We start from the raw sequence: 20,256 nt of genomic DNA, 5'->3' as shown, positions 1-20,256 counted from the left end.
ACTTGCCAAAAGTCATGGAGGTGACTTCTTCCTTCAGGATGTTTCCATAGTGTAGTGGTTATCACGTTCGCCTAACACGCGAAAGGTCCCCAGTTCGAAACTGGGTGGAAACAGCTTCTTATTTGGAAGGATCTTGCATTGAGCTTTATATTTCTATCTTATGATGTCTTCAACTAGAGTTTGACTTGTGAAAAGTAATCGAGGTGACCTTTTTGTCAGGATGTTTCCATAGTGTAGTGGTTATCACGTTCGCTTTACACGCGAAAGGTCCCCAGTTCGAAACTGGGTGGAAACAAATTCTTATGGGGGCGACTGTTAGTTTCCTTGGCCAAAGCAAAGCTTCACTCTACTAATGAAGTATTCTTTAATTGAACTTCCTGTGTTACCATGTCAAACAGAAAACTTTCCACGAGTTTCCATAGTGTAGTGGTTATCACGTTCGCCTCACACGCGAAAGGTCCCCAGTTCGAAACTGGGTGGAAACAAATTCTTATTTGGAAGGATCTTGCATTTATCTGAAGTGCTCCATCTCAAAATGTCTTCTACTAGAATTTGAATTGCCAAAAGTCATGGAGGTGACTTCTTCCTTCAGGATGTTTCCATAGTGTAGTGGTTATCACGTTCGCCTAACACGCGAAAGGTCCCCAGTTCGAAACTGGGAGGAAACAAATTCTTATTTGGAAGGATCTTACATTGATCTGAAGTACTCCATCTCAAAATGTCTTCTACTAGAATTTGACTTGGCAAAAGTTATGGAGGTGACTTCTTTCATCAGGATGTTTCCATAGTGTAGTGGTTATCACGTTCGCCTCACACGCGAAAGGTCCCCAGTTCGAAACTGGGTGGAAACAAATTCTTATTTGGAGGGATCTTTCATTGATCTGAAGTACTTTATCTCAAGATGTCTTCTACTAGAATTTGACTTGCCAAAAGTCATGGAGGTGACTTCTTCCTTCAGGATGTTTCCATAGTGTAGTGGTTATCACGTTCGCCTAACACGCGAAAGGTCCCCAGTTCGAAACTGGGTGGAAACAAATTCTTATTTGGAAGGATCTTGCATTTATCTGAAGTGCTCCATCTCAAAATGTCTTCTACTAGAATTTGAATTGCCAAAAGTCATGGAGGTGACTTCTTCCTTCAGGATGTTTCCATAGTGTAGTGGTTATCACGTTCGCCTAACACGCGAAAGGTCCCCAGTTCGAAACTGGGTGGAAACAAATTCTTATTTGGAAGGATCTTACATTGATCTGAAGTACTCCATCTCAAAATGTCTTCTACTAGAATTTGACTTGGCAAAAGTTATGGAGGTGACTTCTTTCATCAGGATGTTTCCATAGTGTAGTGGTTATCACGTTCGCCTCACACGCGAAAGGTCCCCAGTTCGAAACTGGGTGGAAACAAATTCTTATTTGGAGGGATCTTTCATTGATCTGAAGTACTTTATCTCAAGATGTCTTCTACTAGAATTTGACTTGCCAAAAGTCATGGAGGTGACTTCTTCCTTCAGGATGTTTCCATAGTGTAGTGGTTATCACGTTCGCCTAACACGCGAAAGGTCCCCAGTTCGAAACTGGGTGGAAACAGCTTCTTATTTGGAAGGATCTTGCATTGAGCTTTATATTTCTATCTTATGATGTCTTCAACTAGAGTTTGACTTGTGAAAAGTAATCGAGGTGACCTTTTTGTCAGGATGTTTCCATAGTGTAGTGGTTATCACGTTCGCTTTACACGCGAAAGGTCCCCAGTTCGAAACTGGGTGGAAACAAATTCTTATGGGGGCGACTGTTGGTTCCTTGGCCAAAGTAAAGCTTCACTCTACTAATGAAGTATTCTTTAATTGAACTTCCTGTGTTACCATGTCAAACAGATAACTTTCCACGAGTTTCCATAGTGTAGTGGTTATCACGTTCGCCTCACACGCGAAAGGTCCCCAGTTCGAAACTGGGTGGAAACAAATTCTTATTTGGAAGGATCTTGCATTTATCTGAAGTACTCCATCTCAAAATGTCTTCTACTAGAATTTGACTTGACAAAAGTCATGGAGGTGACTTCTTTCATCAGGATGTTTCCATAGTGTAGTGGTTATCACGTTCGCCTCACACGCGAAAGGTCCCCAGTTCGAAACTGGGTGGAAACAAATTCTTATTTGGAGGGATCTTTCATTGATCTGAAGTACTTTATCTCAAGATGTCTTCTACTAGAATTTGACTTGCCAAAAGTCATGGAGGTGACTTCTTCCTTCAGGATGTTTCCATAGTGTAGTGGTTATCACGTTCGCCTAACACGCGAAAGGTCCCCAGTTCGAAACTGGGTGGAAACAGCTTCTTATTTGGAAGGATCTTGCATTGAGCTTTATATTTCTATCTTATGATGTCTTCAACTAGAGTTTGACTTGTGAAAAGTAATCGAGGTGACCTTTTTGTCAGGATGTTTCCATAGTGTAGTGGTTATCACGTTCGCTTTACACGCGAAAGGTCCCCAGTTCGAAACTGGGTGGAAACAAATTCTTATGGGGGCGACTGTTAGTTTCCTTGGCCAAAGCAAAGCTTCACTCTACTAATGAAGTATTCTTTAATTGAACTTCCTGTGTTACCATGTCAAACAGAAAACTTTCCACGAGTTTCCATAGTGTAGTGGTTATCACGTTCGCCTCACACGCGAAAGGTCCCCAGTTCGAAACTGGGTGGAAACAAATTCTTATTTGGAAGGATCTTACATTGATCTGAAGTACTCCATCTCAAAATGTCTTCTACTAGAATTTGACTTGGCAAAAGTTATGGAGGTGACTTCTTTCATCAGGATGTTTCCATAGTGTAGTGGTTATCACGTTCGCCTCACACGCGAAAGGTCCCCAGTTCGAAACTGGGTGGAAACAAATTCTTATTTGGAGGGATCTTTCATTGATCTGAAGTACTTTATCTCAAGATGTCTTCTACTAGAATTTGACTTGCCAAAAGTCATGGAGGTGACTTCTTCCTTCAGGATGTTTCCATAGTGTAGTGGTTATCACGTTCGCCTAACACGCGAAAGGTCCCCAGTTCGAAACTGGGTGGAAACAGCTTCTTATTTGGAAGGATCTTGCATTGAGCTTTATATTTCTATCTTATGATGTCTTCAACTAGAGTTTGACTTGTGAAAAGTAATCGAGGTGACCTTTTTGTCAGGATGTTTCCATAGTGTAGTGGTTATCACGTTCGCTTTACACGCGAAAGGTCCCCAGTTCGAAACTGGGTGGAAACAAATTCTTATGGGGGCGACTGTTGGTTTCCTTGGCCAAAGTAAAGCTTCACTCTACTAATGAAGTATTCTTTAATTGAACTTCCTGTGTTACCATGTCAAACAGAAAACTTTCCACGAGTTTCCATAGTGTAGTGGTTATCACGTTCGCCTCACACGCGAAAGGTCCCCAGTTCGAAACTGGGTGGAAACAAATTCTTATTTGGAAGGATCTTGCATTTATCTGAAGTACTCCATCTCAAAATGTCTTCTACTAGAATTTGACTTGCCAAAAGTCATGGAGGTGACTTCTTCCTTCAGGATGTTTCCATAGTGTAGTGGTTATCACGTTCGCCTAACACGCGAAAGGTCCCCAGTTCGAAACTGGGTGGAAACAAATTCTTATTTGGAAGGATCTTACATTGATCTGAAGTACTCCATCTCAAAATGTCTTCTACTAGAATTTGACTTGGCAAAAGTTATGGAGGTGACTTCTTTCATCAGGATGTTTCCATAGTGTAGTGGTTATCACGTTCGCCTCACACGCGAAAGGTCCCCAGTTCGAAACTGGGTGGAAACAAATTCTTATTTGGAGGGATCTTTCATTGATCTGAAGTACTTTATCTCAAGATGTCTTCTACTAGAATTTGACTTGCCAAAAGTCATGGAGGTGACTTTTTCCTTCAGGATGTTTCCATAGTGTAGTGGTTATCACGTTCGCCTAACACGCGAAAGGTCCCCAGTTCGAAACTGGGTGGAAACAGCTTCTTATTTGGAAGGATCTTGCATTGAGCTTTATATTTCTATCTTATGATGTCTTCAACTAGAGTTTGACTTGTGAAAAGTAATCGAGGTGACCTTTTTGTCAGGATGTTTCCATAGTGTAGTGGTTATCACGTTCGCTTTACACGCGAAAGGTCCCCAGTTCGAAACTGGGTGGAAACAAATTCTTATGGGGGCGACTGTTGGTTTCCTTGGCCAAAGTAAAGCTTCACTCTACTAATGAAGTATTCTTTAATTGAACTTCCTGTGTTACCATGTCAAACAGAAAACTTTCCACGAGTTTCCATAGTGTAGTGGTTATCACGTTCGCCTCACACGCGAAAGGTCCCCAGTTCGAAACTGGGTGGAAACAAATTCTTATTTGGAAGGATCTTGCATTTATCTGAAGTACTCCATCTCAAAATGTCTTCTACTAGAATTTGACTTGCCAAAAGTCATGGAGGTGACTTCTTCCTTCAGGATGTTTCCATAGTGTAGTGGTTATCACGTTCGCCTAACACGCGAAAGGTCCCCAGTTCGAAACTGGGTGGAAACAAATTCTTATTTGGAAGGATCTTACATTGATCTGAAGTACTCCATCTCAAAATGTCTTCTACTAGAATTTGACTTGGCAAAAGTTATGGAGGTGACTTCTTTCATCAGGATGTTTCCATAGTGTAGTGGTTATCACGTTCGCCTCACACGCGAAAGGTCCCCAGTTCGAAACTGGGTGGAAACAAATTCTTATTTGGAGGGATCTTTCATTGATCTGAAGTACTTTATCTCAAGATGTCTTCTACTAGAATTTGACTTGCCAAAAGTCATGGAGGTGACTTCTTCCTTCAGGATGTTTCCATAGTGTAGTGGTTATCACGTTCGCCTAACACGCGAAAGGTCCCCAGTTCGAAACTGGGTGGAAACAGCTTCTTATTTGGAAGGATCTTGCATTGAGCTTTATATTTCTATCTTATGATGTCTTCAACTAGAGTTTGACTTGTGAAAAGTAATCGAGGTGACCTTTTTGTCAGGATGTTTCCATAGTGTAGTGGTTATCACGTTCGCTTTACACGCGAAAGGTCCCCAGTTCGAAACTGGGTGGAAACAAATTCTTATGGGGGCGACTGTTGGTTTCCTTGGCCAAAGTAAAGCTTCACTCTACTAATGAAGTATTCTTTAATTGAACTTCCTGTGTTACCATGTCAAACAGAAAACTTTCCACGAGTTTCCATAGTGTAGTGGTTATCACGTTCGCCTCACACGCGAAAGGTCCCCAGTTCGAAACTGGGTGGAAACAAATTCTTATTTGGAAGGATCTTGCATTTATCTGAAGTACTCCATCTCAAAATGTCTTCTACTAGAATTTGACTTGCCAAAAGTCATGGAGGTGACTTCTTCCTTCAGGATGTTTCCATAGTGTAGTGGTTATCACGTTCGCCTAACACGCGAAAGGTCCCCAGTTCGAAACTGGGTGGAAACAAATTCTTATTTGGAAGGATCTTACATTGATCTGAAGTACTCCATCTCAAAATGTCTTCTACTAGAATTTGACTTGGCAAAAGTTATGGAGGTGACTTCTTTCATCAGGATGTTTCCATAGTGTAGTGGTTATCACGTTCGCCTCACACGCGAAAGGTCCCCAGTTCGAAACTGGGTGGAAACAAATTCTTATTTGGAGGGATCTTTCATTGATCTGAAGTACTCCATCTCAAGATGTCTTCTACTAGAATTTGACTTGCCAAAAGTCATGGAGGTGACTTCTTCCTTCAGGATGTTTCCATAGTGTAGTGGTTATCACGTTCGCCTAACACGCGAAAGGTCCCCAGTTCGAAACTGGGTGGAAACAGCTTCTTATTTGGAAGGATCTTGCATTGAGCTTTATATTTCTATCTTATGATGTCTTCAACTAGAGTTTGACTTGTGAAAAGTAATCGAGGTGACCTTTTTGTCAGGATGTTTCCATAGTGTAGTGGTTATCACGTTCGCTTTACACGCGAAAGGTCCCCAGTTCGAAACTGGGTGGAAACAAATTCTTATGGGGGCGACTGTTGGTTTCCTTGGCCAAAGTAAAGCTTCACTCTACTAATGAAGTATTCTTTAATTGAACTTCCTGTGTTACCATGTCAAACAAAAAACTTTCCACGAGTTTCCATAGTGTAGTGGTTATCACGTTCGCCTCACACGCGAAAGGTCCCCAGTTCGAAACTGGGTGGAAACAAATTCTTATTTGGAAGGATCTTGCATTTATCTGAAGTACTCCATCTCAAAATGTCTTCTACTAGAATTTGACTTGCCAAAAGTCATGGAGGTGACTTCTTCCTTCAGGATGTTTCCATAGTGTAGTGGTTATCACGTTCGCCTAACACGCGAAAGTTCCCCAGTTCGAAACTGGGTGGAAACAAATTCTTATTTGGAAGGATCTTACATTGATCTGAAGTACTCCATCTCAAAATGTCTTCTACTAGAATTTGACTTGGCAAAAGTTATGGAGGTGACTTCTTTCATCAGGATGTTTCCATAGTGTAGTGGTTATCACGTTCGCCTCACACGCGAAAGGTCCCCAGTTCGAAACTGGGTGGAAACAAATTCTTATTTGGAGGGATCTTTCATTGATCTGAAGTACTTTATCTCAAGATGTCTTCTACTAGAATTTGACTTGCCAAAAGTCATGGAGGTGACTTCTTCCTTCAGGATGTTTCCATAGTGTAGTGGTTATCACGTTCGCCTAACACGCGAAAGGTCCCCAGTTCGAAACTGGGTGGAAACAGCTTCTTATTTGGAAGGATCTTGCATTGAGCTTTATATTTCTATCTTATGATGTCTTCAACTAGAGTTTGACTTGTGAAAAGTAATCGAGGTGACCTTTTTGTCAGGATGTTTCCATAGTGTAGTGGTTATCACGTTCGCTTTACACGCGAAAGGTCCCCAGTTCGAAACTGGGTGGAAACAAATTCTTATGGGGGCGACTGTTGGTTTCCTTGGCCAAAGTAAAGCTTCACTCTACTAATGAAGTATTCTTTAATTGAACTTCCTGTGTTACCATGTCAAACAAAAAACTTTCCACGAGTTTCCATAGTGTAGTGGTTATCACGTTCGCCTCACACGCGAAAGGTCCCCAGTTCGAAACTGGGTGGAAACAAATTCTTATTTGGAAGGATCTTGCATTTATCTGAAGTACTCCATCTCAAAATGTCTTCTACTAGAATTTGACTTGCCAAAAGTCATGGAGGTGACTTCTTCCTTCAGGATGTTTCCATAGTGTAGTGGTTATCACGTTCGCCTAACACGCGAAAGTTCCCCAGTTCGAAACTGGGTGGAAACAAATTCTTATTTGGAAGGATCTTACATTGATCTGAAGTACTCCATCTCAAAATGTCTTCTACTAGAATTTGACTTGGCAAAAGTTATGGAGGTGACTTCTTTCATCAGGATGTTTCCATAGTGTAGTGGTTATCACGTTCGCCTCACACGCGAAAGGTCCCCAGTTCGAAACTGGGTGGAAACAAATTCTTATTTGGAGGGATCTTTCATTGATCTGAAGTACTTTATCTCAAGATGTCTTCTACTAGAATTTGACTTGCCAAAAGTCATGGAGGTGACTTCTTCCTTCAGGATGTTTCCATAGTGTAGTGGTTATCACGTTCGCCTAACACGCGAAAGGTCCCCAGTTCGAAACTGGGTGGAAACAGCTTCTTATTTGGAAGGATCTTGCATTGAGCTTTATATTTCTATCTTATGATGTCTTCAACTAGAGTTTGACTTGTGAAAAGTAATCGAGGTGACCTTTTTGTCAGGATGTTTCCATAGTGTAGTGGTTATCACGTTCGCTTTACACGCGAAAGGTCCCCAGTTCGAAACTGGGTGGAAACAAATTCTTATGGGGGCGACTGTTAGTTTCCTTGGCCAAAGTAAAGCTTCACTCTACTAATGAAGTATTCTTTAATTGAACTTCCTGTGTTACCATGTCAAACAGAAAACTTTCCACGAGTTTTCATAGTGTAGTGGTTATCACGTTCGCCTCACACGCGATAGGTCCCCAGTTCGAAACTGGGTGGAAACAAATTCTTATTTGGAAGGATCTTGCATTTATCTGAAGTACTCCATCTCAAAATGTCTTCTACTAGAATTTGACTTGCCAAAAGTCATGGAGGTGACTTCTTCCTTCAGGATGTTTCCATAGTGTAGTGGTTATCACGTTCGCCTAACACGCGAAAGGTCCCCAGTTCGAAACTGGGTGGAAACAAATTCTTATTTGGAAGGATCTTACATTGATCTGAAGTACTCCATCTCAAAATGTCTTCTACTAGAATTTGACTTGGCAAAAGTTATGGAGGTGACTTCTTTCATCAGGATGTTTCCATAGTGTAGTGGTTATCACGTTCGCCTCACACGCGAAAGGTCCCCAGTTCGAAACTGGGTGGAAACAAATTCTTATTTGGAAGGATCTTGCATTTATCTGAAGTACTCCATCTCAAAATGTCTTCAACTAGAATTTGACTTGCCAAAAGTCATGGAGGTGACTTCTTCCTTCAGGATGTTTCCATAGTGTAGTGGTTATCACGTTCGCCTAACACGCGAAAGGTCCCCAGTTCGAAACTGGGTGGAAACAAATTCTTATTTGGAAGGATCTTACATTGATCTGAAGTACTCCATCTCAAAATGTCTTCTACTAGAATTTGACTTGGCAAAAGTTATGGAGGTGACTTCTTTCATCAGGATGTTTCCATAGTGTAGTGGTTATCACGTTCGCCTCACACGCGAAAGGTCCCCAGTTCGAAACTGGGTGGAAACAAATTCTTATTTGGAGGGATCTTTCATTGATCTGAAGTACTCCATCTCAAGATGTCTTCTACTAGAATTTGACTTGCCAAAAGTCATGGAGGTGACTTCTTCCTTCAGGATGTTTCCATAGTGTAGTGGTTATCACGTTCGCCTAACACGCGAAAGGTCCCCAGTTCGAAACTGGGTGGAAACAGCTTCTTATTTGGAAGGATCTTGCATTGAGCTTTATATTTCTATCTTATGATGTCTTCAACTAGAGTTTGACTTGTGAAAAGTAATCGAGGTGACCTTTTTGTCAGGATGTTTCCATAGTGTAGTGGTTATCACGTTCGCTTTACACGCGAAAGGTCCCCAGTTCGAAACTGGGTGGAAACAAATTCTTATGGGGGCGACTGTTGGTTTCCTTGGCCAAAGTAAAGCTTCACTCTACTAATGAAGTATTCTTTAATTGAACTTCCTGTGTTACCATGTCAAACAAAAAACTTTCCACGAGTTTCCATAGTGTAGTGGTTATCACGTTCGCCTCACACGCGAAAGGTCCCCAGTTCGAAACTGGGTGGAAACAAATTCTTATTTGGAAGGATCTTGCATTTATCTGAAGTACTCCATCTCAAAATGTCTTCTACTAGAATTTGACTTGCCAAAAGTCATGGAGGTGACTTCTTCCTTCAGGATGTTTCCATAGTGTAGTGGTTATCACGTTCGCCTAACACGCGAAAGTTCCCCAGTTCGAAACTGGGTGGAAACAAATTCTTATTTGGAAGGATCTTACATTGATCTGAAGTACTCCATCTCAAAATGTCTTCTACTAGAATTTGACTTGGCAAAAGTTATGGAGGTGACTTCTTTCATCAGGATGTTTCCATAGTGTAGTGGTTATCACGTTCGCCTCACACGCGAAAGGTCCCCAGTTCGAAACTGGGTGGAAACAAATTCTTATTTGGAGGGATCTTTCATTGATCTGAAGTACTTTATCTCAAGATGTCTTCTACTAGAATTTGACTTGCCAAAAGTCATGGAGGTGACTTCTTCCTTCAGGATGTTTCCATAGTGTAGTGGTTATCACGTTCGCCTAACACGCGAAAGGTCCCCAGTTCGAAACTGGGTGGAAACAGCTTCTTATTTGGAAGGATCTTGCATTGAGCTTTATATTTCTATCTTATGATGTCTTCAACTAGAGTTTGACTTGTGAAAAGTAATCGAGGTGACCTTTTTGTCAGGATGTTTCCATAGTGTAGTGGTTATCACGTTCGCTTTACACGCGAAAGGTCCCCAGTTCGAAACTGGGTGGAAACAAATTCTTATGGGGGCGACTGTTAGTTTCCTTGGCCAAAGTAAAGCTTCACTCTACTAATGAAGTATTCTTTAATTGAACTTCCTGTGTTACCATGTCAAACAGAAAACTTTCCACGAGTTTTCATAGTGTAGTGGTTATCACGTTCGCCTCACACGCGAAAGGTCCCCAGTTCGAAACTGGGTGGAAACAAATTCTTATTTGGAAGGATCTTGCATTTATCTGAAGTACTCCATCTCAAAATGTCTTCTACTAGAATTTGACTTGCCAAAAGTCATGGAGGTGACTTCTTCCTTCAGGATGTTTCCATAGTGTAGTGGTTATCACGTTCGCCTAACACGCGAAAGGTCCCCAGTTCGAAACTGGGTGGAAACAAATTCTTATTTGGAAGGATCTTACATTGATCTGAAGTACTCCATCTCAAAATGTCTTCTACTAGAATTTGACTTGGCAAAAGTTATGGAGGTGACTTCTTTCATCAGGATGTTTCCATAGTGTAGTGGTTATCACGTTCGCCTCACACGCGAAAGGTCCCCAGTTCGAAACTGGGTGGAAACAAATTCTTATTTGGAAGGATCTTGCATTTATCTGAAGTACTCCATCTCAAAATGTCTTCAACTAGAATTTGACTTGCCAAAAGTCATGGAGGTGACTTCTTCCTTCAGGATGTTTCCATAGTGTAGTGGTTATCACGTTCGCCTAACACGCGAAAGGTCCCCAGTTCGAAACTGGGTGGAAACAAATTCTTATTTGGAAGGATCTTACATTGATCTGAAGTACTCCATCTCAAAATGTCTTCTACTAGAATTTGACTTGGCAAAAGTTATGGAGGTGACTTCTTTCATCAGGATGTTTCCATAGTGTAGTGGTTATCACGTTCGCCTCACACGCGAAAGGTCCCCAGTTCGAAACTGGGTGGAAACAAATTCTTATTTGGAGGGATCTTTCATTGATTTGAAGTACTTTATCTCAAGATGTCTTCTACTAGAATTTGACTTGCCAAAATTCATGGAGGTGACTTCTTCCTTCAGGTTGTTTCCATAGTGTAGTGGTTATCACGATCGCCTAACACGCGAAAGGTCCCCAGTTCGAAACTGGGTGGAAACAGCTTCTTATTTGGAAGGATCTTGCATTGAGCTTTATATTTCTATCTTATGATTTATTCAACTAGAGTTTGACTTGTGAAAAGTAATCGAGGTGACCTTTTTGTCAGGATGTTTCCATAGTGTAGTGGTTATCACGTTCGCTTTACACGCGAAAGGTCCCCAGTTCGAAACTGGGTGGAAACAAATTCTTATGGGGGCGACTGTTAGTTTCCTTGGCCAAAGTAAAGCTTCACTCTACTAATGAAGTATTCTTTAATTGAACTTCCTGTGTTACCATGTCAAACAGAAAACTTTCCACGTGTTTCCATAGTGTAGTGGTTATCACGTTCGCCTCACACGCGAAAGGTCCCCAGTTCGAAACTGGGTGGAAACAAATTCTTATTTGGAAGGATCTTACATTGATCTGAAGTACTCCATCTCAAAATGTCTTCTACTAGAATTTGACTTGGCAAAAGTTATGGAGGTGACTTCTTTCATCAGGATGTTTCCATAGTGTAGTGGTTATCACGTTCGCCTCACACGCGAAAGGTCCCCAGTTCGAAACTGGGTGGAAACAAATTCTTATTTGGAGGGATCTTTCATTGATCTGAAGTACTCCATCTCAAGATGTCTTCTACTAGAATTTGACTTGCCAAAAGTCATGGAGGTGACTTCTTCCTTCAGTATGTTTCCATAGTGTAGTGGTTATCACGTTCGCCTAACACGCGAAAGGTCCCCAGTTCGAAACTGGGTGGAAACAGCTTCTTATTTGGAAGGATCTTGCATTGAGCTTTATATTTCTATCTTATGATGTCTTCAACTAGAGTTTGACTTGTGAAAAGTAATCGAGGTGACCTTTTTGTCAGGATGTTTCCATAGTGTAGTGGTTATCACGTTCGCTTTACACGCGAAAGGTCCCCAGTTCGAAACTGGGTGGAAACAAATTCTTATGGGGGCGACTGTTGGTTTCCTTGGCCAAAGTAAAGCTTCACTCTACTAATGAAGTATTCTTTAATTGAACTTCCTGTGTTACCATGTCAAACAAAAAACTTTCCACGAGTTTCCATAGTGTAGTGGTTATCACGTTCGCCTCACACGCGAAAGGTCCCCAGTTCGAAACTGGGTGGAAACAAATTCTTATTTGGAAGGATCTTGCATTTATCTGAAGTACTCCATCTCAAAATGTCTTCTACTAGAATTTGACTTGCCAAAAGTCATGGAGGTGACTTCTTCCTTCAGGATGTTTCCATAGTGTAGTGGTTATCACGTTCGCCTAACACGCGAAAGGTCCCCAGTTCGAAACTGGGTGGAAACAAATTCTTATTTGGAAGGATCTTACATTGATCTGAAGTACTCCATCTCAAAATGTCTTCTACTAGAATTTGACTTGGCAAAAGTTATGGAGGTGACTTCTTTCATCAGGATGTTTCCATAGTGTAGTGGTTATCACGTTCGCCTCACACGCGAAAGGTCCCCAGTTTGAAACTGGGTGGAAACAAATTCTTATTTGGAGGGATCTTTCATTGATCTGAAGTACTTTATCTCAAGATGTCTTCTACTAGAATTTGACTTGCCAAAAGTCATGGAGGTGACTTCTTCCTTCAGGATGTTTCCATAGTGTAGTGGTTATCACGTTCGCCTAACACGCGAAAGGTCCCCAGTTCGAAACTGGGTGGAAACAGCTTCTTATTTGGAAGGATCTTGCATTGATCTGAAGTACTCCATCTCAAAATGTCTTCTACTAGAATTTGACTTGGCAAAAGTTATGGAGGTGACTTCTTTCATCAGGATATTTCCATAGTGTAGTGGTTATCACGTTCGCCTCACACGCGAAAGGTCCCCAGTTCGAAACTGGGTGGAAACAAATTCTTATTTGGAAGGATCTTACATTGATCTGAAGTACTCCATCTCAAAATGTCTTCTACTAGAATTTGACTTGGCAAAAGTTATGGAGGTGACTTCTTTCATCAGGATGTTTCCATAGTGTAGTGGTTATCACGTTCGCCTCACACGCGAAAGGTCCCCAGTTCGAAACTGGGTGGAAACAAATTCTTATTTGGAGGGATCTTTCATTGATTTGAAGTACTTTATCTCAAGATGTCTTCTACTAGAATTTGACTTGCCAAAAGTCATGGAGGTGACTTCTTCCTTCAGGATGTTTCCATAGTGTAGTGGTTATCACGTTCGCCTAACACGCGAAAGGTCCCCAGTTCGAAACTGGGTGGAAACAGCTTCTTATTTGGAAGGATCTTGCATTGAGCTTTATATTTCTATCTTATGATTTATTCAACTAGAGTTTGACTTGTGAAAAGTAATCGAGGTGACCTTTTTGTCAGGATGTTTCCATAGTGTAGTGGTTATCACGTTCGCTTTACACGCGAAAGGTCCCCAGTTCGAAACTGGGTGGAAACAAATTCTTATGGGGGCGACTGTTAGTTTCCTTGGCCAAAGTAAAGCTTCACTCTACTAATGAAGTATTCTTTAATTGAACTTCCTGTGTTACCATGTCAAACAGAAAACTTTCCACGAGTTTCCATAGTGTAGTGGTTATCACGTTCGCCTCACACGCGAAAGGTCCCCAGTTCGAAACTGGGTGGAAACAAATTCTTATTTGGAAGGATCTTGCATTTATCTTAAGTACTCCATCTCAAAATGTCTTCTACTAGAATTTGACTTGCCAAAAGTCATGGAGGTGACTTCTTCCTTCAGGATGTTTCCATAGTGTAGTGGTTATCACGTTCGCCTAACACGCGAAAGGTCCCCAGTTCGAAACTGGGTGGAAACAAATTCTTATTTGGAAGGATCTTACATTGATCTGAAGTACTCCATCTCAAAATGTCTTCTACTAGAATTTGACTTGGCAAAAGTTATGGAGGTGACTTCTTTCATCAGGATGTTTCCATAGTGTAGTGGTTATCACGTTCGCCTCACACGCGAAAGGTCCCCAGTTCGAAACTGGGTGGAAACAAATTCTTATTTGGAGGGATCTTTCATTGATCTGAAGTACTCCATCTCAAGATGTCTTCTACTAGAATTTGACTTGCCAAAAGTCATGGAGGTGACTTCTTCCTTCAGGATGTTTCCATAGTGTAGTGGTTATCACGTTCGCCTAACACGCGAAAGGTCCCCAGTTCGAAACTGGGTGGAAACAGCTTCTTATTTGGAAGGATCTTGCATTGAGCTTTATATTTCTATCTTATGATGTCTTCAACTAGAGTTTGACTTGTGAAAAGTAATCGAGGTGACCTTTTTGTCAGGATGTTTCCATAGTGTAGTGGTTATCACGTTCGCTTTACACGCGAAAGGTCCCCAGTTCGAAACTGTGTGGAAACAAATTCTTATGGGGGCGACTGTTGGTTTCCTTGGCCAAAGTAAAGCTTCACTCTACTAATGAAGTATTCTTTAATTGAACTTCCTGTGTTACCATGTCAAACAAAAAACTTTCCACGAGTTTCCATAGTGTAGTGGTTATCACGTTCGCCTCACACGCGAAAGGTCCCCAGTTCGAAACTGGGTGGAAACAAATTCTTATTTGGAAGGATCTTGCATTTATCTGAAGTACTCCATCTCAAAATGTCTTCTACTAGAATTTGACTTGCCAAAAGTCATGGAGGTGACTTCTTCCTTCAGGATGTTTCCATAGTGTAGTGGTAATCACGTTCGCCTCACACGCGAAAGGTCCCCAGTTCGAAACTGGGTGGAAACAAATTCTTATTTGGAAGGATCTTGCATTTATCTGAAGTACTCCATCTCAAAATGTCTTCTACTAGAATTTGACTTGCCAAAAGTCATGGAGGTGACTTCTTCCTTCAGGATGTTTCCATAGTGTAGTGGTTATCACGTTCGCCTAACACGCGAAAGGTCCCCAGTTCGAAACTGGGTGGAAACAAATTCTTATTTGGAAGGATCTTACATTGATCTGAAGTACTCCATCTCAAAATGTCTTCTACTAGAATTTGACTTGCCAAAAGTCATGGAGGTGACTTCTTCCTTCAGGATGTTTCCATAGTGTAGTGGTTATCACGTTCGCCTCACACGCGAAAGGTCCCCAGTTCGAAACTGGGTGGAAACAAATTCTTATTTGGAGGGATCTTTCATTGATCTGAAGTACTTTATCTCAAGATGTCTTCTACTAGAATTTGACTTGCCAAAAGTCATGGAGGTGACTTCTTCCATCAGGATGTTTCCATATTGTAGTGGTTATCACGTTCGCCTAACACGCGAAAGGTCCCCAGTTCGAAACTGGGTGGAAACAAATTCTTATTTGGAAGGATCTTACATTGATCTGAAGTACTCCATCTCAAAATGTCTTCTACTAGAATTTGACTTGGCAAAAGTTATGGAGGTGACTTCTTTCATCAGGATATTTCCATAGTGTAGTGGTTATCACGTTCGCCTCACACGCGAAAGGTCCCCAGTTCGAAACTGGGTGGAAACAAATTCTTATTTGGAGGGATCTTTCATTGATCTGAAGTACTTTATCTCAAGATGTCTTCTACTAGAATTTGACTTGCCAAAAGTCATGGAGGTGACTTCTTCCTTCAGGATGTTTCCATAGTGTAGTGGTTATCACGTTCGCCTAACACGCGAAAGGTCCCCAGTTCGAAACTGGGTGGAAACAGCTTCTTATTTGGAAGGATCTTGCATTGAGCTTTATATTTCTATCTTATGATGTCTTCAACTAGAGTTTGACTTGTGAAAAGTAATCGAGGTGACCTTTTTGTCAGGATGTTTCCATAGTGTAGTGGTTATCACGATCGCTTTACACGCGAAAGGTCCCCAGTTCGAAACTGGGTGGAAACAAATTGTTATGGGGGCGACTGTTAGTTTCCTTGGCCAAAGTAAAGCTTCACTCTACTAATGAAGTATTCTTTAATTGAACTTCCTGTGTTACCATGTCAAACAGAAAACTTTTCTCGAGTTTCCATAGTGTAGTGGTTATCACGTTCGCCTCACACGCGAAAGGTCCCCAGTTCGAAACTGGGTGGAAACAAATTCTTATTTGGAAGGATCTTGCATTTATCTGAAGTACTCCATCTCAAAATGTCTTCTACTAGAATTTGACTTGCCAAAAGTCATGGAGGTGACTTCTTCCTTCAGGATGTTTCCATAGTGTAGTGGTTATCACGTTCGCCTAACACGCGAAAGGTCCCCAGTTCGAAACTGGGTGGAAACAAATTCTTATTTGGAAGGATCTTACATTGATCTGAAGTACTCCATCTCAAAATGTCTTCTACTAGAATTTGACTTGGCAAAAGTTATGGAGGTGACTTCTTTCATCAGGATGTTTCCATAGTGTAGTGGTTATCACGTTCGCCTCACACGCGAAAGGTCCCCAGTTCGAAACTGGGTGGAAACAAATTCTTATTTGGAGGGATCTTTCATTGATCTGAAGTACTTTATCTCAAGATGTCTTTTACTAGAATTTGACTTGCCAAAAGTCATGGAGGTGACTTCTTCCTTCAGGATGTTTCCATAGTGTAGTGGTTATCACGTTCGCCTAACACGCGAAAGGTCCCCAGTTCGAAACTGGGTGGAAACAGCTTCTTATTTGGAAGGATCTTGCATTGAGCTTTATATTTCTATCTTATGATGTCTTCAACTAGAGTTTGACTTGTGAAAAGTAATCGAGGTGACCTTTTTGTCAGGATGTTTCCATAGTGTAGTGGTTATCACGTTCGCTTTACACGCGAAAGGTCCCCAGTTCGAAACTGGGTGGAAACAAATTCTTATGGGGGCGACTGTTAGTTTCCTTGGCCAAAGTAAAGCTTCACTCTACTAATGAAGTATTCTTTAATTGAACTTCCTGTGTTACCATGTCAAACAAAAAACTTTCCACGAGTTTCCATAGTGTAGTGGTTATCACGTTCGCCTCACACGCGAAAGGTCCCCAGTTCGAAACTGGGTGGAAACAAATTCTTATTTGGAAGGATCTTGCATTTATCTGAAGTACTCCATCTCAAAATGTCTTCTACTAGAATTTGACTTGCCAAAAGTCATGGAGGTGACTTCTTCCTTCAGGATGTTTCCATAGTGTAGTGGTTATCACGTTCGCCTAACACGCGAAAGGTCCCCAATTCGAAACTGGGTGGAAACAAATTCTTATTTGGAAGGATCTTACATTGATCTGAAGTACTCCATCTCAAAATGTCTTCTACTAGAATTTGACTTGGCAAAAGTTATGGAGGTGACTTCTTTCATCAGGATGTTTCCATAGTGTAGTGGTTATCACGTTCGCCTCACACGCGAAAGGTCCCCAGTTCGAAACTGGGTGGAAACAAATTCTTATTTGGAGGGATCTTTCATTGATCTGAAGTACTTTATCTCAAGATGTCTTCTACTAGAATTTGACTTGCCAAAAGTCATGGAGGTGATTTCTTCCTTCAAGATGTTTCCATAGTGTAGTGGTTATCACGTTCGCCTAACACGCGAAAGGTCCCCAGTTCGAAACTGGGTGGAAACAGCTTCTTATTTGGAAGGATCTTGCATTTATCTGAAGTACTCCATCTCAAAATGTCTTCTACTAGAATTTGACTTGGTAAAAGTTATGGAGGTGACTACTGTCATCAGGATGTTTCCATAGTGTAGTGGTTATCACGTTCGCCTTACACGCGAAAGGTCCCCAGTTCGAAACTGGGTGGAAACAGCTTCTTATTTGGAAGGATCTTGCATTGAGGTTTATATTTCTATCTTATGATGTCTTCAACTAGATTTTGACTTGTGAAAAGTAATCGAGGTGACCTTTTTGTCAGGATGTTTCCATAGTGTAGTGGTTATCACGTTCGCTTTACACGCGAAAGGTCCCCAGTTCGAAACTGGGTGGAAACAAATTCCTATTGGGGCGACTGTTGGTTTCCTTGGCCAAAGTACAGCTTCACTCTACTAATGAAGTATTCTTTAATTGAACTTCCTGTGTTACCATGTCAAACAGAAAACTTTCCATGAGTTTCCATAGTGTAGTGGTTATCACGTTCGCCTCACACGCGAAAGGTCCCCAGTTCGAAACTGGGTGGAAACAGCTTCTTATTTGGAAGGATCTTGCATTTATCTGAAGTACTCCATCTCAAAATGTCTTCTACTAGAATTTGACTTGGTAAAAGTTATGGAGGTGACTACTGTCATCAGGATGTTTCCATAGTGTAGTGGTTATCACGTTCGCCTTACACGCGAAAGGTCCCCAGTTCGAAACTGGGTGGAAACAGCTTCTTATTTGGAAGGATCTTGCATTGAGGTTTATATTTCTATCTTATGATGTCTTCAACTAGATTTTGACTTGTGAAAAGTAATCGAGGTGACCTTTTTGTCAGGATGTTTCCATAGTGTAGTGGTTATCACGTTCGCTTTACAAGCGAAAGGTCCCAAGTTCGAAACTGGGTGGAAACAAATTCCTATTGGGGCGACTGTTGGTTTCCTTGGCCAAAGTACAGCTTCACTCTACTAATGAAGTATTCTTTAATTGAACTTCCTGTGTTACCATGTCAAACAGAAAACTTTCCATGAGTTTCCATAGTGTAGTGGTTATCACGTTCGCCTCACACGCGAAAGGTCCCCAGTTCGAAACTGGGTGGAAACAAATTCTTATTTGGAAGGATCTTGCATTTATCTGAACTACTCCATCTCAAAATGTCTTCTACTAGAATTTGACTTGGTAAAAGTTATGGAGGTGACTAATTTCATCAGGATGTTTCCATAGTGTAGTGGTTATCACGTTCGCCTCACACGCGAAAGGTCCTCAGTTCGAAACTGGGTGGAAACAATTTCTTATTTGGAGGGATCTTTCATTGATCTGAAGTACTCCATCTCAAAATGTCTTCTACTAGAATTTGACTTGGCAAAAGTTATGGAGGTGACTTCTTCCTTCAGGATGTTTCCATAGTGTAGTGGTTATCACGTTCGCCTCACACGCGAAAGGTCCCCAGTTCGAAACTGGGTGGAAACAAATTCTTATTTGGAGGGATCTTTCATTGATCTGAAGTACTTTATCTCAAGATGTCTTTTACTAGAATTTGACTTGCCAAAAGTCATGGAGGTGACTTCTTCCTTCAGGATGTTTCCATAGTGTAGTGGTTATCACGTTCGCCTAACACGCGAAAGGTCCCCAGTTCGAAACTGGGTGGAAACAGCTTCTTATTTGGAAGGATCTTGCATTGAGCTTTATATTTCTATCTTATGATGTCTTCAACTAGAGTTTGACTTGTGAAAAGTAATCGAGGTGACCTTTTTGTCAGGATGTTTCCATAGTGTAGTGGTTATCACGTTCGCTTTACACGCGAAAGGTCCCCAGTTCGAAACTGGGTGGAAACAAATTCTTATGGGGGCGACTGTTAGTTTCCTTGGCCAAAGTAAAGCTTCACTCTACTAATGAAGTATTCTTTAATTGAACTTCCTGTGTTACCATGTCAAACAAAAAACTTTCCACGAGTTTCCATAGTGTAGTGGTTATCACGTTCGCCTCACACGCGAAAGGTCCCCAGTTCGAAACTGGGTGGAAACAAATTCTTATTTGGAAGGATCTTGCATTTATCTGAAGTACTCCATCTCAAAATGTCTTCTACTAGAATTTGACTTGCCAAAAGTCATGGAGGTGACTTCTTCCTTCAGGATGTTTCCATAGTGTAGTGGTTATCACGTTCGCCTAACACGCGAAAGGTCCCCAATTCGAAACTGGGTGGAAACAAATTCTTATTTGGAAGGATCTTACATTGATCTAAAGTACTCCATCTCAAAATGTCTTCTACTAGAATTTGACTTGGCAAAAGTTATGGAGGTGACTTCTTTCATCAGGATGTTTCCATAGTGTAGTGGTTATCACGTTCGCCTCACACGCGAAAGGTCCCCAGTTCGAAACTGGGTGGAAACAAATTCTTATTTGGAGGGATCTTTCATTGATCTGAAGTACTTTATCTCAAGATGTCTTCTACTAGAATTTGACTTGCCAAAAGTCATGGAGGTGATTTCTTCCTTCAAGATGTTTCCATAGTGTAGTGGTTATCACGTTCGCCTAACACGCGAAAGGTCCCCAGTTCGAAACTGGGTGGAAACAGCTTCTTATTTGGAAGGATCTTGCATTTATCTGAAGTACTCCATCTCAAAATGTCTTCTACTAGAATTTGACTTGGT

The 20,256-nt window shown here is 41.3% G+C and overlaps 110 non-coding genes across 110 annotated transcripts; all 110 read left to right on the top strand.

The window, feature by feature from the left end:
* The first annotated feature begins 40 nt into the window (after window positions 1-40).
* On the top strand, window positions 41-113 carry trnav-aac. Its single transcript has one exon. It is a non-coding gene; the product is annotated as a tRNA-Val (tRNA).
* A 109-nt stretch (window positions 114-222) lies between these two features.
* On the top strand, window positions 223-295 carry trnav-uac. The gene has a single exon. It is a non-coding gene; the product is annotated as a tRNA-Val (tRNA).
* Window positions 296-412: 117 nt separating this feature from the next.
* Window positions 413-485, top strand: trnav-cac. Its single transcript has one exon. It is a non-coding gene; the product is annotated as a tRNA-Val (tRNA).
* Window positions 486-595: 110 nt separating this feature from the next.
* On the top strand, window positions 596-668 carry trnav-aac. The gene has a single exon. It is a non-coding gene; the product is annotated as a tRNA-Val (tRNA).
* Window positions 669-778: 110 nt separating this feature from the next.
* trnav-cac lies at window positions 779-851 on the top strand. The gene has a single exon. It is a non-coding gene; the product is annotated as a tRNA-Val (tRNA).
* A 110-nt stretch (window positions 852-961) lies between these two features.
* trnav-aac lies at window positions 962-1,034 on the top strand. The gene has a single exon. It is a non-coding gene; the product is annotated as a tRNA-Val (tRNA).
* Window positions 1,035-1,144: 110 nt separating this feature from the next.
* Window positions 1,145-1,217, top strand: trnav-aac. Its single transcript has one exon. It is a non-coding gene; the product is annotated as a tRNA-Val (tRNA).
* A 110-nt stretch (window positions 1,218-1,327) lies between these two features.
* trnav-cac lies at window positions 1,328-1,400 on the top strand. The gene has a single exon. It is a non-coding gene; the product is annotated as a tRNA-Val (tRNA).
* A 110-nt stretch (window positions 1,401-1,510) lies between these two features.
* trnav-aac lies at window positions 1,511-1,583 on the top strand. Its single transcript has one exon. It is a non-coding gene; the product is annotated as a tRNA-Val (tRNA).
* A 109-nt stretch (window positions 1,584-1,692) lies between these two features.
* On the top strand, window positions 1,693-1,765 carry trnav-uac. The gene has a single exon. It is a non-coding gene; the product is annotated as a tRNA-Val (tRNA).
* Window positions 1,766-1,881: 116 nt separating this feature from the next.
* On the top strand, window positions 1,882-1,954 carry trnav-cac. The gene has a single exon. It is a non-coding gene; the product is annotated as a tRNA-Val (tRNA).
* Window positions 1,955-2,064: 110 nt separating this feature from the next.
* On the top strand, window positions 2,065-2,137 carry trnav-cac. The gene has a single exon. It is a non-coding gene; the product is annotated as a tRNA-Val (tRNA).
* Window positions 2,138-2,247: 110 nt separating this feature from the next.
* trnav-aac lies at window positions 2,248-2,320 on the top strand. Its single transcript has one exon. It is a non-coding gene; the product is annotated as a tRNA-Val (tRNA).
* Window positions 2,321-2,429: 109 nt separating this feature from the next.
* trnav-uac lies at window positions 2,430-2,502 on the top strand. Its single transcript has one exon. It is a non-coding gene; the product is annotated as a tRNA-Val (tRNA).
* Window positions 2,503-2,619: 117 nt separating this feature from the next.
* trnav-cac lies at window positions 2,620-2,692 on the top strand. The gene has a single exon. It is a non-coding gene; the product is annotated as a tRNA-Val (tRNA).
* A 110-nt stretch (window positions 2,693-2,802) lies between these two features.
* Window positions 2,803-2,875, top strand: trnav-cac. The gene has a single exon. It is a non-coding gene; the product is annotated as a tRNA-Val (tRNA).
* A 110-nt stretch (window positions 2,876-2,985) lies between these two features.
* Window positions 2,986-3,058, top strand: trnav-aac. Its single transcript has one exon. It is a non-coding gene; the product is annotated as a tRNA-Val (tRNA).
* Window positions 3,059-3,167: 109 nt separating this feature from the next.
* On the top strand, window positions 3,168-3,240 carry trnav-uac. The gene has a single exon. It is a non-coding gene; the product is annotated as a tRNA-Val (tRNA).
* Window positions 3,241-3,357: 117 nt separating this feature from the next.
* trnav-cac lies at window positions 3,358-3,430 on the top strand. The gene has a single exon. It is a non-coding gene; the product is annotated as a tRNA-Val (tRNA).
* Window positions 3,431-3,540: 110 nt separating this feature from the next.
* On the top strand, window positions 3,541-3,613 carry trnav-aac. Its single transcript has one exon. It is a non-coding gene; the product is annotated as a tRNA-Val (tRNA).
* Window positions 3,614-3,723: 110 nt separating this feature from the next.
* trnav-cac lies at window positions 3,724-3,796 on the top strand. Its single transcript has one exon. It is a non-coding gene; the product is annotated as a tRNA-Val (tRNA).
* Window positions 3,797-3,906: 110 nt separating this feature from the next.
* trnav-aac lies at window positions 3,907-3,979 on the top strand. Its single transcript has one exon. It is a non-coding gene; the product is annotated as a tRNA-Val (tRNA).
* Window positions 3,980-4,088: 109 nt separating this feature from the next.
* trnav-uac lies at window positions 4,089-4,161 on the top strand. The gene has a single exon. It is a non-coding gene; the product is annotated as a tRNA-Val (tRNA).
* A 117-nt stretch (window positions 4,162-4,278) lies between these two features.
* On the top strand, window positions 4,279-4,351 carry trnav-cac. The gene has a single exon. It is a non-coding gene; the product is annotated as a tRNA-Val (tRNA).
* Window positions 4,352-4,461: 110 nt separating this feature from the next.
* trnav-aac lies at window positions 4,462-4,534 on the top strand. Its single transcript has one exon. It is a non-coding gene; the product is annotated as a tRNA-Val (tRNA).
* Window positions 4,535-4,644: 110 nt separating this feature from the next.
* Window positions 4,645-4,717, top strand: trnav-cac. The gene has a single exon. It is a non-coding gene; the product is annotated as a tRNA-Val (tRNA).
* Window positions 4,718-4,827: 110 nt separating this feature from the next.
* trnav-aac lies at window positions 4,828-4,900 on the top strand. The gene has a single exon. It is a non-coding gene; the product is annotated as a tRNA-Val (tRNA).
* Window positions 4,901-5,009: 109 nt separating this feature from the next.
* trnav-uac lies at window positions 5,010-5,082 on the top strand. Its single transcript has one exon. It is a non-coding gene; the product is annotated as a tRNA-Val (tRNA).
* Window positions 5,083-5,199: 117 nt separating this feature from the next.
* Window positions 5,200-5,272, top strand: trnav-cac. Its single transcript has one exon. It is a non-coding gene; the product is annotated as a tRNA-Val (tRNA).
* Window positions 5,273-5,382: 110 nt separating this feature from the next.
* On the top strand, window positions 5,383-5,455 carry trnav-aac. The gene has a single exon. It is a non-coding gene; the product is annotated as a tRNA-Val (tRNA).
* A 110-nt stretch (window positions 5,456-5,565) lies between these two features.
* trnav-cac lies at window positions 5,566-5,638 on the top strand. Its single transcript has one exon. It is a non-coding gene; the product is annotated as a tRNA-Val (tRNA).
* Window positions 5,639-5,748: 110 nt separating this feature from the next.
* Window positions 5,749-5,821, top strand: trnav-aac. Its single transcript has one exon. It is a non-coding gene; the product is annotated as a tRNA-Val (tRNA).
* Window positions 5,822-5,930: 109 nt separating this feature from the next.
* Window positions 5,931-6,003, top strand: trnav-uac. The gene has a single exon. It is a non-coding gene; the product is annotated as a tRNA-Val (tRNA).
* Window positions 6,004-6,120: 117 nt separating this feature from the next.
* On the top strand, window positions 6,121-6,193 carry trnav-cac. The gene has a single exon. It is a non-coding gene; the product is annotated as a tRNA-Val (tRNA).
* A 110-nt stretch (window positions 6,194-6,303) lies between these two features.
* Window positions 6,304-6,376, top strand: trnav-aac. Its single transcript has one exon. It is a non-coding gene; the product is annotated as a tRNA-Val (tRNA).
* A 110-nt stretch (window positions 6,377-6,486) lies between these two features.
* trnav-cac lies at window positions 6,487-6,559 on the top strand. The gene has a single exon. It is a non-coding gene; the product is annotated as a tRNA-Val (tRNA).
* Window positions 6,560-6,669: 110 nt separating this feature from the next.
* On the top strand, window positions 6,670-6,742 carry trnav-aac. The gene has a single exon. It is a non-coding gene; the product is annotated as a tRNA-Val (tRNA).
* A 109-nt stretch (window positions 6,743-6,851) lies between these two features.
* Window positions 6,852-6,924, top strand: trnav-uac. Its single transcript has one exon. It is a non-coding gene; the product is annotated as a tRNA-Val (tRNA).
* A 117-nt stretch (window positions 6,925-7,041) lies between these two features.
* trnav-cac lies at window positions 7,042-7,114 on the top strand. The gene has a single exon. It is a non-coding gene; the product is annotated as a tRNA-Val (tRNA).
* A 110-nt stretch (window positions 7,115-7,224) lies between these two features.
* trnav-aac lies at window positions 7,225-7,297 on the top strand. Its single transcript has one exon. It is a non-coding gene; the product is annotated as a tRNA-Val (tRNA).
* Window positions 7,298-7,407: 110 nt separating this feature from the next.
* Window positions 7,408-7,480, top strand: trnav-cac. Its single transcript has one exon. It is a non-coding gene; the product is annotated as a tRNA-Val (tRNA).
* A 110-nt stretch (window positions 7,481-7,590) lies between these two features.
* trnav-aac lies at window positions 7,591-7,663 on the top strand. Its single transcript has one exon. It is a non-coding gene; the product is annotated as a tRNA-Val (tRNA).
* Window positions 7,664-7,772: 109 nt separating this feature from the next.
* trnav-uac lies at window positions 7,773-7,845 on the top strand. The gene has a single exon. It is a non-coding gene; the product is annotated as a tRNA-Val (tRNA).
* Window positions 7,846-7,962: 117 nt separating this feature from the next.
* On the top strand, window positions 7,963-8,035 carry trnav-cac. The gene has a single exon. It is a non-coding gene; the product is annotated as a tRNA-Val (tRNA).
* A 110-nt stretch (window positions 8,036-8,145) lies between these two features.
* On the top strand, window positions 8,146-8,218 carry trnav-aac. The gene has a single exon. It is a non-coding gene; the product is annotated as a tRNA-Val (tRNA).
* A 110-nt stretch (window positions 8,219-8,328) lies between these two features.
* On the top strand, window positions 8,329-8,401 carry trnav-cac. Its single transcript has one exon. It is a non-coding gene; the product is annotated as a tRNA-Val (tRNA).
* Window positions 8,402-8,511: 110 nt separating this feature from the next.
* On the top strand, window positions 8,512-8,584 carry trnav-aac. The gene has a single exon. It is a non-coding gene; the product is annotated as a tRNA-Val (tRNA).
* A 110-nt stretch (window positions 8,585-8,694) lies between these two features.
* Window positions 8,695-8,767, top strand: trnav-cac. The gene has a single exon. It is a non-coding gene; the product is annotated as a tRNA-Val (tRNA).
* A 110-nt stretch (window positions 8,768-8,877) lies between these two features.
* Window positions 8,878-8,950, top strand: trnav-aac. The gene has a single exon. It is a non-coding gene; the product is annotated as a tRNA-Val (tRNA).
* Window positions 8,951-9,059: 109 nt separating this feature from the next.
* Window positions 9,060-9,132, top strand: trnav-uac. The gene has a single exon. It is a non-coding gene; the product is annotated as a tRNA-Val (tRNA).
* Window positions 9,133-9,249: 117 nt separating this feature from the next.
* On the top strand, window positions 9,250-9,322 carry trnav-cac. The gene has a single exon. It is a non-coding gene; the product is annotated as a tRNA-Val (tRNA).
* A 110-nt stretch (window positions 9,323-9,432) lies between these two features.
* On the top strand, window positions 9,433-9,505 carry trnav-aac. The gene has a single exon. It is a non-coding gene; the product is annotated as a tRNA-Val (tRNA).
* Window positions 9,506-9,615: 110 nt separating this feature from the next.
* On the top strand, window positions 9,616-9,688 carry trnav-cac. Its single transcript has one exon. It is a non-coding gene; the product is annotated as a tRNA-Val (tRNA).
* A 110-nt stretch (window positions 9,689-9,798) lies between these two features.
* On the top strand, window positions 9,799-9,871 carry trnav-aac. Its single transcript has one exon. It is a non-coding gene; the product is annotated as a tRNA-Val (tRNA).
* A 109-nt stretch (window positions 9,872-9,980) lies between these two features.
* trnav-uac lies at window positions 9,981-10,053 on the top strand. Its single transcript has one exon. It is a non-coding gene; the product is annotated as a tRNA-Val (tRNA).
* Window positions 10,054-10,170: 117 nt separating this feature from the next.
* trnav-cac lies at window positions 10,171-10,243 on the top strand. Its single transcript has one exon. It is a non-coding gene; the product is annotated as a tRNA-Val (tRNA).
* A 110-nt stretch (window positions 10,244-10,353) lies between these two features.
* Window positions 10,354-10,426, top strand: trnav-aac. The gene has a single exon. It is a non-coding gene; the product is annotated as a tRNA-Val (tRNA).
* A 110-nt stretch (window positions 10,427-10,536) lies between these two features.
* On the top strand, window positions 10,537-10,609 carry trnav-cac. Its single transcript has one exon. It is a non-coding gene; the product is annotated as a tRNA-Val (tRNA).
* A 110-nt stretch (window positions 10,610-10,719) lies between these two features.
* trnav-aac lies at window positions 10,720-10,792 on the top strand. The gene has a single exon. It is a non-coding gene; the product is annotated as a tRNA-Val (tRNA).
* Window positions 10,793-10,902: 110 nt separating this feature from the next.
* trnav-cac lies at window positions 10,903-10,975 on the top strand. The gene has a single exon. It is a non-coding gene; the product is annotated as a tRNA-Val (tRNA).
* Window positions 10,976-11,085: 110 nt separating this feature from the next.
* trnav-aac lies at window positions 11,086-11,158 on the top strand. The gene has a single exon. It is a non-coding gene; the product is annotated as a tRNA-Val (tRNA).
* A 109-nt stretch (window positions 11,159-11,267) lies between these two features.
* Window positions 11,268-11,340, top strand: trnav-uac. Its single transcript has one exon. It is a non-coding gene; the product is annotated as a tRNA-Val (tRNA).
* Window positions 11,341-11,457: 117 nt separating this feature from the next.
* trnav-cac lies at window positions 11,458-11,530 on the top strand. Its single transcript has one exon. It is a non-coding gene; the product is annotated as a tRNA-Val (tRNA).
* A 110-nt stretch (window positions 11,531-11,640) lies between these two features.
* Window positions 11,641-11,713, top strand: trnav-cac. The gene has a single exon. It is a non-coding gene; the product is annotated as a tRNA-Val (tRNA).
* A 110-nt stretch (window positions 11,714-11,823) lies between these two features.
* On the top strand, window positions 11,824-11,896 carry trnav-aac. Its single transcript has one exon. It is a non-coding gene; the product is annotated as a tRNA-Val (tRNA).
* A 109-nt stretch (window positions 11,897-12,005) lies between these two features.
* trnav-uac lies at window positions 12,006-12,078 on the top strand. The gene has a single exon. It is a non-coding gene; the product is annotated as a tRNA-Val (tRNA).
* Window positions 12,079-12,195: 117 nt separating this feature from the next.
* On the top strand, window positions 12,196-12,268 carry trnav-cac. The gene has a single exon. It is a non-coding gene; the product is annotated as a tRNA-Val (tRNA).
* A 110-nt stretch (window positions 12,269-12,378) lies between these two features.
* trnav-aac lies at window positions 12,379-12,451 on the top strand. Its single transcript has one exon. It is a non-coding gene; the product is annotated as a tRNA-Val (tRNA).
* A 110-nt stretch (window positions 12,452-12,561) lies between these two features.
* trnav-cac lies at window positions 12,562-12,634 on the top strand. Its single transcript has one exon. It is a non-coding gene; the product is annotated as a tRNA-Val (tRNA).
* A 110-nt stretch (window positions 12,635-12,744) lies between these two features.
* trnav-aac lies at window positions 12,745-12,817 on the top strand. Its single transcript has one exon. It is a non-coding gene; the product is annotated as a tRNA-Val (tRNA).
* A 110-nt stretch (window positions 12,818-12,927) lies between these two features.
* Window positions 12,928-13,000, top strand: trnav-cac. Its single transcript has one exon. It is a non-coding gene; the product is annotated as a tRNA-Val (tRNA).
* Window positions 13,001-13,110: 110 nt separating this feature from the next.
* Window positions 13,111-13,183, top strand: trnav-cac. Its single transcript has one exon. It is a non-coding gene; the product is annotated as a tRNA-Val (tRNA).
* A 110-nt stretch (window positions 13,184-13,293) lies between these two features.
* trnav-aac lies at window positions 13,294-13,366 on the top strand. Its single transcript has one exon. It is a non-coding gene; the product is annotated as a tRNA-Val (tRNA).
* A 109-nt stretch (window positions 13,367-13,475) lies between these two features.
* On the top strand, window positions 13,476-13,548 carry trnav-uac. Its single transcript has one exon. It is a non-coding gene; the product is annotated as a tRNA-Val (tRNA).
* Window positions 13,549-13,665: 117 nt separating this feature from the next.
* On the top strand, window positions 13,666-13,738 carry trnav-cac. Its single transcript has one exon. It is a non-coding gene; the product is annotated as a tRNA-Val (tRNA).
* Window positions 13,739-13,848: 110 nt separating this feature from the next.
* trnav-aac lies at window positions 13,849-13,921 on the top strand. The gene has a single exon. It is a non-coding gene; the product is annotated as a tRNA-Val (tRNA).
* A 110-nt stretch (window positions 13,922-14,031) lies between these two features.
* Window positions 14,032-14,104, top strand: trnav-cac. The gene has a single exon. It is a non-coding gene; the product is annotated as a tRNA-Val (tRNA).
* A 110-nt stretch (window positions 14,105-14,214) lies between these two features.
* trnav-aac lies at window positions 14,215-14,287 on the top strand. Its single transcript has one exon. It is a non-coding gene; the product is annotated as a tRNA-Val (tRNA).
* A 109-nt stretch (window positions 14,288-14,396) lies between these two features.
* trnav-uac lies at window positions 14,397-14,469 on the top strand. The gene has a single exon. It is a non-coding gene; the product is annotated as a tRNA-Val (tRNA).
* A 117-nt stretch (window positions 14,470-14,586) lies between these two features.
* On the top strand, window positions 14,587-14,659 carry trnav-cac. Its single transcript has one exon. It is a non-coding gene; the product is annotated as a tRNA-Val (tRNA).
* A 110-nt stretch (window positions 14,660-14,769) lies between these two features.
* On the top strand, window positions 14,770-14,842 carry trnav-cac. The gene has a single exon. It is a non-coding gene; the product is annotated as a tRNA-Val (tRNA).
* Window positions 14,843-14,952: 110 nt separating this feature from the next.
* Window positions 14,953-15,025, top strand: trnav-aac. Its single transcript has one exon. It is a non-coding gene; the product is annotated as a tRNA-Val (tRNA).
* Window positions 15,026-15,135: 110 nt separating this feature from the next.
* trnav-cac lies at window positions 15,136-15,208 on the top strand. The gene has a single exon. It is a non-coding gene; the product is annotated as a tRNA-Val (tRNA).
* Window positions 15,209-15,318: 110 nt separating this feature from the next.
* Window positions 15,319-15,391, top strand: trnav-aac. The gene has a single exon. It is a non-coding gene; the product is annotated as a tRNA-Val (tRNA).
* A 110-nt stretch (window positions 15,392-15,501) lies between these two features.
* On the top strand, window positions 15,502-15,574 carry trnav-cac. Its single transcript has one exon. It is a non-coding gene; the product is annotated as a tRNA-Val (tRNA).
* Window positions 15,575-15,684: 110 nt separating this feature from the next.
* Window positions 15,685-15,757, top strand: trnav-aac. Its single transcript has one exon. It is a non-coding gene; the product is annotated as a tRNA-Val (tRNA).
* Window positions 15,758-15,866: 109 nt separating this feature from the next.
* On the top strand, window positions 15,867-15,939 carry trnav-uac. Its single transcript has one exon. It is a non-coding gene; the product is annotated as a tRNA-Val (tRNA).
* Window positions 15,940-16,056: 117 nt separating this feature from the next.
* Window positions 16,057-16,129, top strand: trnav-cac. The gene has a single exon. It is a non-coding gene; the product is annotated as a tRNA-Val (tRNA).
* Window positions 16,130-16,239: 110 nt separating this feature from the next.
* Window positions 16,240-16,312, top strand: trnav-aac. The gene has a single exon. It is a non-coding gene; the product is annotated as a tRNA-Val (tRNA).
* A 110-nt stretch (window positions 16,313-16,422) lies between these two features.
* Window positions 16,423-16,495, top strand: trnav-cac. The gene has a single exon. It is a non-coding gene; the product is annotated as a tRNA-Val (tRNA).
* Window positions 16,496-16,605: 110 nt separating this feature from the next.
* On the top strand, window positions 16,606-16,678 carry trnav-aac. Its single transcript has one exon. It is a non-coding gene; the product is annotated as a tRNA-Val (tRNA).
* A 109-nt stretch (window positions 16,679-16,787) lies between these two features.
* Window positions 16,788-16,860, top strand: trnav-uac. Its single transcript has one exon. It is a non-coding gene; the product is annotated as a tRNA-Val (tRNA).
* A 117-nt stretch (window positions 16,861-16,977) lies between these two features.
* trnav-cac lies at window positions 16,978-17,050 on the top strand. The gene has a single exon. It is a non-coding gene; the product is annotated as a tRNA-Val (tRNA).
* Window positions 17,051-17,160: 110 nt separating this feature from the next.
* trnav-aac lies at window positions 17,161-17,233 on the top strand. The gene has a single exon. It is a non-coding gene; the product is annotated as a tRNA-Val (tRNA).
* Window positions 17,234-17,343: 110 nt separating this feature from the next.
* On the top strand, window positions 17,344-17,416 carry trnav-cac. Its single transcript has one exon. It is a non-coding gene; the product is annotated as a tRNA-Val (tRNA).
* A 110-nt stretch (window positions 17,417-17,526) lies between these two features.
* Window positions 17,527-17,599, top strand: trnav-aac. The gene has a single exon. It is a non-coding gene; the product is annotated as a tRNA-Val (tRNA).
* A 110-nt stretch (window positions 17,600-17,709) lies between these two features.
* trnav-uac lies at window positions 17,710-17,782 on the top strand. Its single transcript has one exon. It is a non-coding gene; the product is annotated as a tRNA-Val (tRNA).
* A 109-nt stretch (window positions 17,783-17,891) lies between these two features.
* Window positions 17,892-17,964, top strand: trnav-uac. Its single transcript has one exon. It is a non-coding gene; the product is annotated as a tRNA-Val (tRNA).
* Window positions 17,965-18,081: 117 nt separating this feature from the next.
* trnav-cac lies at window positions 18,082-18,154 on the top strand. Its single transcript has one exon. It is a non-coding gene; the product is annotated as a tRNA-Val (tRNA).
* A 110-nt stretch (window positions 18,155-18,264) lies between these two features.
* trnav-uac lies at window positions 18,265-18,337 on the top strand. Its single transcript has one exon. It is a non-coding gene; the product is annotated as a tRNA-Val (tRNA).
* A 109-nt stretch (window positions 18,338-18,446) lies between these two features.
* trnav-uac lies at window positions 18,447-18,519 on the top strand. The gene has a single exon. It is a non-coding gene; the product is annotated as a tRNA-Val (tRNA).
* Window positions 18,520-18,636: 117 nt separating this feature from the next.
* trnav-cac lies at window positions 18,637-18,709 on the top strand. Its single transcript has one exon. It is a non-coding gene; the product is annotated as a tRNA-Val (tRNA).
* A 110-nt stretch (window positions 18,710-18,819) lies between these two features.
* Window positions 18,820-18,892, top strand: trnav-cac. Its single transcript has one exon. It is a non-coding gene; the product is annotated as a tRNA-Val (tRNA).
* A 110-nt stretch (window positions 18,893-19,002) lies between these two features.
* On the top strand, window positions 19,003-19,075 carry trnav-cac. The gene has a single exon. It is a non-coding gene; the product is annotated as a tRNA-Val (tRNA).
* Window positions 19,076-19,185: 110 nt separating this feature from the next.
* trnav-aac lies at window positions 19,186-19,258 on the top strand. Its single transcript has one exon. It is a non-coding gene; the product is annotated as a tRNA-Val (tRNA).
* Window positions 19,259-19,367: 109 nt separating this feature from the next.
* Window positions 19,368-19,440, top strand: trnav-uac. The gene has a single exon. It is a non-coding gene; the product is annotated as a tRNA-Val (tRNA).
* Window positions 19,441-19,557: 117 nt separating this feature from the next.
* Window positions 19,558-19,630, top strand: trnav-cac. The gene has a single exon. It is a non-coding gene; the product is annotated as a tRNA-Val (tRNA).
* A 110-nt stretch (window positions 19,631-19,740) lies between these two features.
* trnav-aac lies at window positions 19,741-19,813 on the top strand. Its single transcript has one exon. It is a non-coding gene; the product is annotated as a tRNA-Val (tRNA).
* A 110-nt stretch (window positions 19,814-19,923) lies between these two features.
* Window positions 19,924-19,996, top strand: trnav-cac. Its single transcript has one exon. It is a non-coding gene; the product is annotated as a tRNA-Val (tRNA).
* Window positions 19,997-20,106: 110 nt separating this feature from the next.
* On the top strand, window positions 20,107-20,179 carry trnav-aac. Its single transcript has one exon. It is a non-coding gene; the product is annotated as a tRNA-Val (tRNA).
* Window positions 20,180-20,256: the final 77 nt, after the last annotated feature.

This window comes from Alosa sapidissima, chromosome 14 (assembly GCF_018492685.1).
Source record: "Alosa sapidissima isolate fAloSap1 chromosome 14, fAloSap1.pri, whole genome shotgun sequence".
NCBI classification, from domain to species: domain Eukaryota; kingdom Metazoa; phylum Chordata; class Actinopteri; order Clupeiformes; family Clupeidae; genus Alosa; species Alosa sapidissima.
Note: the sequence above shows the minus strand (reverse complement) of the source record. Positions and strands in the feature narration are given on the sequence as shown.